The 9781-nt window shown below is 40.0% G+C and overlaps 1 non-coding gene across 1 annotated transcript; it reads left to right on the top strand.

The window, feature by feature from the left end:
• Window positions 1–9428: 9428 nt before the first annotated feature.
• On the top strand, window positions 9429–9535 carry LOC149028688 (small nucleolar RNA R71). The gene has a single exon (XR_016171331.1). It is a non-coding gene; the product is annotated as a small nucleolar RNA R71 (small nucleolar RNA).
• Window positions 9536–9781: the final 246 nt, after the last annotated feature.

Genomic DNA, 9781 nt, shown 5'->3' with positions numbered 1-9781 from the left:
TGCTCCCGAGCGTATTCCTCTGATGTCCCGAGCGCCATCTTCAATTAAGGTACAAGTCTCTCTACATAATAGCTTGTCTCTTTCCTAAAACGTCATTTTTACGAAAGGGAACAAAGAAAATTCTTTGAGCAAGTATTATTAGAGCTTCGTGGCAATCAGTGAAAGAGTTCGAGAAGGAAAAAGGAAAATGTCTATTTTATTATCAATGGGTCGTGGGGGGCCAACCCTTACAAAAAAAAAAAAAAAAAAAAGAGGAGAAGACAGCTCCCTATTGTTCTTTAACAGTTTCGGCCGAAGGATCCTTGTCTGAGGCAGACTTTGGGGGTTCTTTGGGAAGAGGCGGTGAATCATTAAGATACTTCTCGATATCTGGATCTGCTGGAATAGGGTCCTCTTCCTCCCAAACCCAGTCGGGAAAAGGCAGCTCAAGCTTCTCAAAGACTTCCTTGTGGCAAACACTTTGAAAGGGAGTTGTGTTAAAGGAAGGATCAGCTTCAAGAATAGCTTTCCAGACGTCATTCTGCCCCTCTCGGTAGAATTGAAGATTGAATGGGGTCATCAGATCGCTGAAGGGAACGCCGTTCAGATACTTCCGAATGTAGTCCTTTCGAAGATCTTGTGAAAGATGTTTAGGTTTGCTGGGAACTGACATCTTCTTCAGACGCTCGTTCTCCATGGCTTGAAGCTCGAGTCTGTCAGTACTCTCAGTAGCAAGTTTTTTCTGTCTCTTAGCCTGGTGTTCGGAAGCGGCAGCACAACTGATTGACAGGTCCAGATCCTTTTTCAAAGAGTTGATGACTCGGTCATTCTCCTCTTTTGACTCTTTGGCTGCTTTCTTTAGCTGATCCACCTCAGAATTGGCCTTCACCAAATTCTCTTCACAAGTTTGCAGCAAAGAACCGCTACGACCAACTCGGCTCAAGGCCTCCATGTGTTGGTAGAAGCTCAGCACCGCATTCCTAGGAAAGCAGGCAAATTATCAAAAATCCCAGGAGAAATTACAAAGCAAGTAGCAAAAAACCAAGAGAAATAATACCTTGTGGAGAGATGAACGAGAGAGTCATCTTGCAGGGTTTCAAAGGCCTGATGATCGGCAGGCATAAGGCCGTGAGAGCTCCACTCGGAAGCTTTCTCATGGTCCTACATGACTCGGTCTATCCCCACCAATGACCACTGAGGAATGAAGACCTCCTCAGAATCTTTGTTCTTTTTGAATTTCTTCGAGGCAGAAGCATCGACTGAGTCATGCTTCCTTTTGGTTCGAACGGGGGAGGGGACTTCGACCTCTTCCACCATAGGTCTTTTTCCTCTCCCTGAAGCCTCAACTATTGGCTCCAAGTTTCTTATACCCTTATAAGAAGGGTCTGGAGGAGGCATAGAAGCCACCCGGTCTGCAGTCAATGCTCGAGGAGACCGCTGCTCTGCAGTTACAACGGCCTTGGCAGCTTTCACTCGAAGGTTGTCTGGATTAATTCTTGGAGGCACTACAAAGAAGGACAAAGGTCAGAAAGTTGAGTAAGTTTGCTTTTGAAATACATTCAAGAAAACGAAACGTGGCAGTTAGAAAGCTCACATTAGGCTAGCCCCCAGTATTGAAGAATGTAGGTGTATTCCATCTCATATCCATGTATCTCTTGATACCATGGAATTGACTTGATCTTCCTGACAGCTGCTTTGTCTTCCTTGGATGGTTGAGGGACCCGGTTGCCCTCAGAATATGAAGTGTATAGTTTCCAGGTGGTCGAGAAGTTCAGATCTGATTGAGGCGCTCGGCAGAAGAAATACCGCTTACGCCACCCTTTATGGTTGGAAGGACAGGTTCCCCTGGAAAGAATGCTGCCCGACCAGTCAAGCTCAACTTTGTTGCGTTTGGAAAAAACAACCCAGCCAGGAGGGTGGGAAAGAGAAAGAACATGAAAATGTACAAAAAGAGGAAGAGAAGGTGTGATGCCAAGTTCAAAACATAAACCTAGAAAGCCGACGATGAGACGCCAACTATTGGGAAGGAGCATGCCAGGACAAATCTCCCAATGAAGGATCGAATTAACAAAGTATTGAAGAAAGGAAAGCGAACTCCGCTTTCCAAAGTATCTATATACAGGGAAAATTCACCAAGAAGGATCGAATTAACCCTCTCATCGGGAGTGGGGGCTTTAAGATGGTACGAAGAAGGAAAGTCGAAGCGTTCGATGGCCGAAGGTAGGTTCTCCTCGATAAAGGAGGAGGGAAAAGAACCAGGTCCATCAGTGGACTTGATAGGTTGTTTGGATTGCCCAGAGGATTCGGCAGTCGCCTTTGGAGTTCTGGATGCTCCAGACTCAGGAAGCGCAGAAGGAGCCTCAGCACTTTCTTCTGCTCTTTTCTATTGGCTAACTTCTTCAAAGTCACGCCAAAGAGCAGTTAAGGTTTTCTTGTCACTATCTGACTGCTCGGAGGGGGACAGAAGCAAAGGCCTCATCACTAGAGTCGCCCTTACTGGCGCTAAGTTCAGGAGGAATTTCAGAAGAAACCCTACCGCCTGCCATTATTGTAAAAGTTGGTTGTGGTTTTTAACAAAAAAAGAAACCTGGAGACGAAAGTAAAGGTTACAAAGGAGTCAGTAGACTTACTGAATCACCGAAGCAGAATGCTTAAGAGTGAGAAGATCGTTAGAGCGCGAAGAAGACGACAAAGTTTCAAAATTCTAGACAAAGAGAATGAAACCTACGAAGACAACGAACCGCTTTTAAGCACTTGCACGATACGATTGAGATGGACTCAACATCAACGATCGTGATTTGAAGACGGTTCAAAAGTTTGAACTCACGAACCAAAAACAGGTGTTTAGAAACCGTCGTTTTGATTTCGTGAGCAAGGATGGTTTCGGCTGCAGTGGACGCGTGGCATTACCCCCACAAAAAGTGAAAATGTTCACGATGCTCGAGGAAAAAGCAATACAGCCGCATTAAATGTGATACGACATTTAATAAGCTGAGGATTATGCAAGGTCTTTGATCAGCAGACTACCCAGTTCAAAACCAAGCCCTCGGAATTGCCCAAACGCTTGGTCTGGGGGGCTCGTGATATGGAGAAAATATAATCGAGCCGGGTTCATCCTTGGTTCGACCCTCGACCCCGGTCGGGATGAAAGGAATCGACTCGCTTCTAAGCGGGCCGGGTTCAAAAGGTAGCTTGCTGAAGAAGTAAACTAACTCAGTAATAAGTACACCCTAATCCGTTATGTCCGGAATGAACTAATCGTCATGGAGACGAGTAGCAGCACTTGTGGCAGATGCTTATCGCTATTATATGCATAACTACCATATAACAGTCGTATCAACGAAGGAGTTATCTATTAGCCAAACCTAATACGGATCTATCCATTAAGATCTGACGGCTATCCGAAGAAGGCTCAAATACATCCAATGAAGGAGATTCGAAGGTACACTATATAAGAAATCACCTACCCACAAGGTAGAGAGGACATATACATTCTCAATCGTATTCTCGTTATTCATTCCTTAGCTCTGGTAATCAAGCGAGCCATTTATGATTAAGTTCATCACCTGACTTAGCTTTCGGAAGGTGGACTCCCAACCCTAGTGGTCGGGCCACATTTGACTTTCTTTTTTGCAAGTCATACACAGGAGATCTAAGGGCTGAGCAGATTTTGGATGCATCAACTGCAATGACTCAAAGAAAACTTTTATGTGACCATTGCGAAAATATGAAGAATAATGCATAATATACAGAATAACTCGTTTCCAAAGCCATCATAATCAACAATCTCAACAAAGAAAATGCTAAAAAAGAATGAACTCTTCAGTAGGACAAAGACCACATGATCAAAATACACCAAGAAAAATTGGAGCTCTGCAAACAAATTAAAGAACATGAGAGTCTCTAGACAAGTTAAAGCATCAACTCCAAAATACTTCTGGAATCTGCAGGATAAAAACAACTTAAGAACCATCATAGTGCCTTCTGAATTTCAGAGAATGAATCATAAGAGAGATCTAGAACATGCTCCAATCACATGAAAGCCATAGTGGGCCCATCAACCCACAAACCTCATCACAATCACATATCATTCCACCTCCAAAAGACATTGAATTTGATGTGATAAGAAAAAATAAAGGAAAAGACAAAGGGAAAAATCTCTTAGATATGTAGATTCCAATCATAGGGTGATTCCCTTTCTGTCTCACACCCAAATGACGTTGAATTTAGGGAAGGTTCTTGTGGACCTTAACAAAATCACAAAGATTTTGGCTCAATCCATAAAGGATCACATGGTTCATAGGACAACTATGTAAAGCTACATAATTGTCCTTAACCCTTGATCTGTGCTACAACAGGATCCATGCTAGTACCAAGCATGTAAAATATTGGGTAAACTAGGTGAAGCTAGTATAAAACCCAGCTAACCCATAACACCGGTTATAAAATATAGTGTCTCTTCAACTTGAACATTGCTAAGGGTAATAAACATGTCAGGCAAAAACTCCACCTATAAAATATAGATTAATTTTTTGAACCAAACCAATGTGGAAAACAATAGTTTCATGCTACATAGAATGCCACGGGACAGTTCTAGAAGAAATTCCAAATCTATGGTCCTCAGCAGATCATACGTTTTCCATAACTGCATGCGTAGAAGATGCCACAAAGAATTTTTTTTTTGCTAATAGTTGATATGACATCTCAAGAACAACCTTTGTAAATATTAGTGAAGGACTAAGGGCAATATTGTCCCCTAAAAAAATAAAGGTTTCATTTTAGTCATTTGTTTTACTATTTGTATATAGTATGTTAACATGTAATAGGGCACCTTGAAGGCAAGTTGAGTTTTATTGCCTATAAATAAATGTAGTGAATGTAAATGAGGCACTCTAGTTTTTGGGAGATATCTTTGAAGACTCCTAAAGAGACTACGAATGGTGCTATCTCCTTGTAATGGGTGTGTTTGCTTGTAATTTTTCTCTTGTGTAATAAAGGAAGCTTTTTCATGGTAAGATCTCATCCTCCAACTTTCTAGTTTTTTTTAATCTTTTCAGGAACTTGAAAGGGACTCAAGCAAGGTAAAGATGTAGATCAATGGCTTGTTTTTCTTTTAATTTATCTTAATTTCGTAGATAAAGGATTTTAGATGACATGCCTACAATTATGCCTCTATCTAGGGGTGTCAATTTATAGCCCAAACCGTTAAAATCAAACCTCACCGGCCTGTTATAGCCCGAACTAGCCCGAACCGAACCTTAATGGGCCGCAATTGGGCTGAGGGTTGTGGAGCCCGCACCAACCTGAAACCGCAACCCATTATAACCCGTTTACAACCCGTTTTGTAATTTTACATTAAATAGTATTTGAATTATTATATTACCATTAGGTAGTTAGTATAGACAATTAAAAAAACTAAGCATGAACTCAAAGATCAAATAGTCATTTTACTACTTAATATCTAGGTTCTTGATTTCTATAGAATGAGTGGGTTTTTTTTTAATGGAAATTGACTAATAACAACTTTGCTTTCCATATAATTTTCGCTTTTGTTGTAGGATGCTGATAAGCAGAAATCAATCCTTAATTTTTAGGCATAATGCTGATAAAATTATGCCTAATTGAAAAAATCAATCCTAACAACCGTGCTTTGGTTCCCTGGCAACGGCGCCAAAATTTGATCGTGTCGCTAACCAATCAAAAATAAAATCCTATACTAATCTACCAAGCAGAAAGTACGGGGTCGAACTATGGGGAACTAAAAGGCTAAGTTACTAAGATTGAATTTAACAAAACTAAATTTAAACTAAATCTATTAATTAATGCAAAAACTTAAACTATGACTATGTGAAGATCTTTGGGATTTCGAATCCCCAATGCTTTTCCCTAACCGATATAACTCTACACTTCAAAGCAAATTAGGGATGGTCTTCCTAGGTATGTTCTATCTTCGCAAGACTATCGTCCTTCGCGGAAGCTTGGCACAGCTTAGTTCGCTGACTTATAAAACATCTTTGGCCAAACTCAAACACAATCAACTAGAAGAGATAGAACAATCAAATTAATGAAAAAACATGGTTCATCTACATCCCAAAGAAAAGGAACTAGCTACTCATTATCACAAAGTTCATAAGAAAAATAAAGATGAAACATAGGGAGAGAGAGAGAGAGAGATGTGGTCTTCTTCTTCAGCAATGAGAGATGAGAGCCGGATTCGTTGTCTTCCCTTCTCTGTGGTTGGCTTCTCTTTTATGTCTCCCGCACACAATGAATTCCCTCTCTTTACCCGTCGATTTGACCTTTATTCTTTCAGAATTTGAAAAAACTCAAAACTGGAAAGTTGTAGATATTTTCAATATCGTTCCATATCATCTTGAATCATCGAAATCCAAGCTCATACTAGAGAGATATGCCCAAAATACTAAAGGTAGGTCTGTTTACCCGATTTTCAGATTTATTACCAATTTTGTTCCTTAGACCTCCACATGTTTCCAATTTGACTAAGATCTCACTTTTCATGATTTCTTGGGCAGCAAGATTGAATGCCATGATTTAAAATCCACCAATATCTAATATATTTGCCAACTTTACTCCATATTATCTCTAATATCCAAAATCACCTTATTCCTGAAAAATACACAAAAATACTCAATTAGCTCTCTTTAATTAAATAAGTATGGGGAATTAAATCAAATAAATAATGGTAAATGCATGCTTATCAAATACCCCACACTTGAGTGTTTGCTAGTCCTCGAGCAAAACAAGACAATAAAAGTAACACAGAAAATAAAGAAAGAAAAACCTAACTCACTTTCGTAGGAATCACGGTTGCACTTAGCATGTGCAACAAGCCTTTAAACCCCTAGGTTACCCTAGTGGACGAGTTGTGTCTCGTGAGTGTTTGTAGAGAATATACACACAAAATTCTTAAGTGCTCTTCTAATTATTCTGGCAATAGTAAGATTAAAAAGACAGATTCCAAGACAAAGACACTCCATTAAAGATTGAAGGGAATACAGGCACCCCCACACTTAAGCTCTTTACACCCTCTCTTGAGTCTAGCTCTAGGCAAACAATTCAATCGAGAAGTCTCCTCTTATCTTCAGTTTACCAGTTCACCCTCAAATAAAACTAAACTAGATACCAAATAATACCAAGAACTCAAGATCTAAGCAATATTGACCTTCTTAGACATTTCACCTTTATAAGCACATTAATTCACTTCTTTCTTTAATGGTCACAGTTCTAATCCGTGCAATGTCTTGCCTCTTAAGCTTTCTAGATGGCCTATGTAACGAGTGTTGGGTCAGCCGCTCTCAAGCCAGATGGCCTTAAGGGACTAGGTGTAGAATACCCCTCGAACTTACTTACTCAAGCCAACTAGGCTACAGGCCAAGACTGGACCAAAGATACCCCAACTGTTTGACGCGAGGCACGATGTTGGTGACACCGAGACCTGGTTACTAAGAAGGAGGTCTAACCTTTAAACTTCAGCATATATATTTTTTTCTTTTTCTTTTTTCACATTATACTTCAATTCACTTCACATTTAAATAGTCTAAAATCGGTCTCAACTTGTCACCATAAGCACAAGGCAATACAAGATAACTAGATGGTCAAACCTTTTGGACTACCTGGAATTCCTATTTTCCGATTCAACCTCGGTCTCAAAATGTAAAACCCATTACTATTCTCTCAAGAGGGTGTTCATTACATCAGATGAAATTTCTAAAACACTTAAACTCTCATTTTGTATCTAAGCAAGGAATTAAAACATTTATCTTACCAAAGCCAGAAAAAATTGGGCACTTTTTATCTTTGTGACAATGCTCTACCAACTATCAACAAGTCTTACTCGAGTTGACACCCCCCACACTTAAATTATGCAATGACCTCAGTGCATGCAAAAAAAAATAATAGAAGCAAATAGAGGAAAGAGTGTACCCGATGTTTGAATTCATGATAGAGCACGCAATAGTAAAACCTAACAACAAACAAAGAAAATAAAGGAAAAAGAACAAGAAATAATGTCTAAACATATGGGTTGCCTCCCATAAAGCGCTAAGTTTAGAGTCTTCAGCCAGACTCAGTAAGAAGCAGCCAATGGAGGTGGAAGCTCAAATCTAATATGAATGGTGACTGCTCCAAAGAAGTGGAAGAGTCCAACAATGTGTTGACTTCCTCAATGTTTAGGTTATATTCCCCAAATGGCAAGTAATGTTGTAGGGGATCATCAATAAGAATGTTTAGAATATAATCAACCACTACCTCATCAATAAAGTTAATCGCAAAGCACTCTTCATCTCTATTTGGGCTTAAAGATACATTCTTTTTAGAATCTGGAATTGAGGACTCAAGAGCTTCAGGGAAGGGGGCTTTGGGAGTGTAAGATGGACCCTCTACAATCGGAATGTGCAACCCTTTACAAGGAAATTGATGGGAAATACTCATAGGTGGTGTTTCTTTACTAGGCTTGTGTGCATCATTGCCAGTCTCATGGGTCAAATCAACCTCTTCTCGACTCTCAAGATCAATGGGCAATGGCTTAGGAGTAGGCAAAGGTGCATAATATTCCTTCCCACTGCGTGTCACAACAGAGATTGCTTGGACTTGTTCTTTCCTATACCCAATTTGATGATTAGGGTTACCTATTGGTTGACTAGGTAACTGAACAACCTCCCTCCTACTAATGGCATCAGCTAGTTGACCAAGTTGGATTTCCAATTTGTTAATGGATTGAGAATGGGAATGCAACAATTGAGTGTTTTGCTCTAATCCACTAAGTGCTTTTAGTACCTTATCCTCAAATGATGAATTATGTGAGGGTTGTGAAGATGATGGTTTATCATTCCTATAGGCATTTTGGTGAATATTAAATGGAGGTGGCCTATAAGGTATTTGATTAGAGGGATTGGGCATTGAGTTTCACAATGAAAAATTGGGGTGGTTTCGTCATCCTGGGTTATAGGTATTGGAATATGGATCATTGCCAAATTTAGAGACTCCTTGGGCCAAATGTGTATGCTCCTTAACAAACTCAAGGTATTGTGTAGCCAAATAGCAATCAGTGACATGATGGGATAGGCTAGAACATAAAGCACATGCTTCAATCTGATTAGGTAGAGAGAAATTGTAGGAAGTGGAGATGGGGTTTGTTGTCCTAATGACAAGAGATGGTCCAATTTCTTTGATAGCAAGTCAACCTTAGTGCTCATCTCAATGGTAGGATTGATCTCATAAAGACCGCTCCTCTTTGGTTGCCAATGGATGGAATCTCAGTCCTAGCTGTTGAAGCATGGTGTTGGGAGTTTTCACTAAAGGTCTCAAAAAGTTCCCATGCCTCATTCTCATTCTTGTGCATGAAAGTCCCACCACAAGAAGAATCAATCATTTGCCTATGTCGGTCTCTAAGGCCATCATAAAAGCATTGAACCAATTGCCATTTAGGAATAGCATGACGGGGGCACTTTCTAGGTAATTCTTTTAGTCTTTCCCAAGCCTCATGAAATTGTTATCCTTCTTGTTGGGAGAAACTTGTTATCGCTCTCCTAATGCTATTGGTACGGCCAATGGGGAAGAACTTTTTAAGGAACTCCTGTTGCATTTCTGCCCAAGTAGAAATTTTAACATTGTCCAAAAACTGAAGCCAATGCTTAGCTTTATCTTTAAGGGAGAATGGGAAAAGAAGTAACCTTAAAGCATCAACTGAGAGGTTTTGAATTTTAATCGTGGAAGACACCTCTAAAAACTCATCTAAGTGCTTATAAGGCTCTTCATTGGCATGTCCATAAAAAGATGGTAG

The sequence above is a fragment of the Hakea prostrata genome, chromosome 1 (genome assembly GCF_041222555.1).
Source record: "Hakea prostrata isolate BN-2017 chromosome 1, UWA_Hpros_2, whole genome shotgun sequence".
NCBI lineage: Eukaryota > Viridiplantae > Streptophyta > Magnoliopsida > Proteales > Proteaceae > Hakea > Hakea prostrata.
Note: the sequence above shows the minus strand (reverse complement) of the source record. Positions and strands in the feature narration are given on the sequence as shown.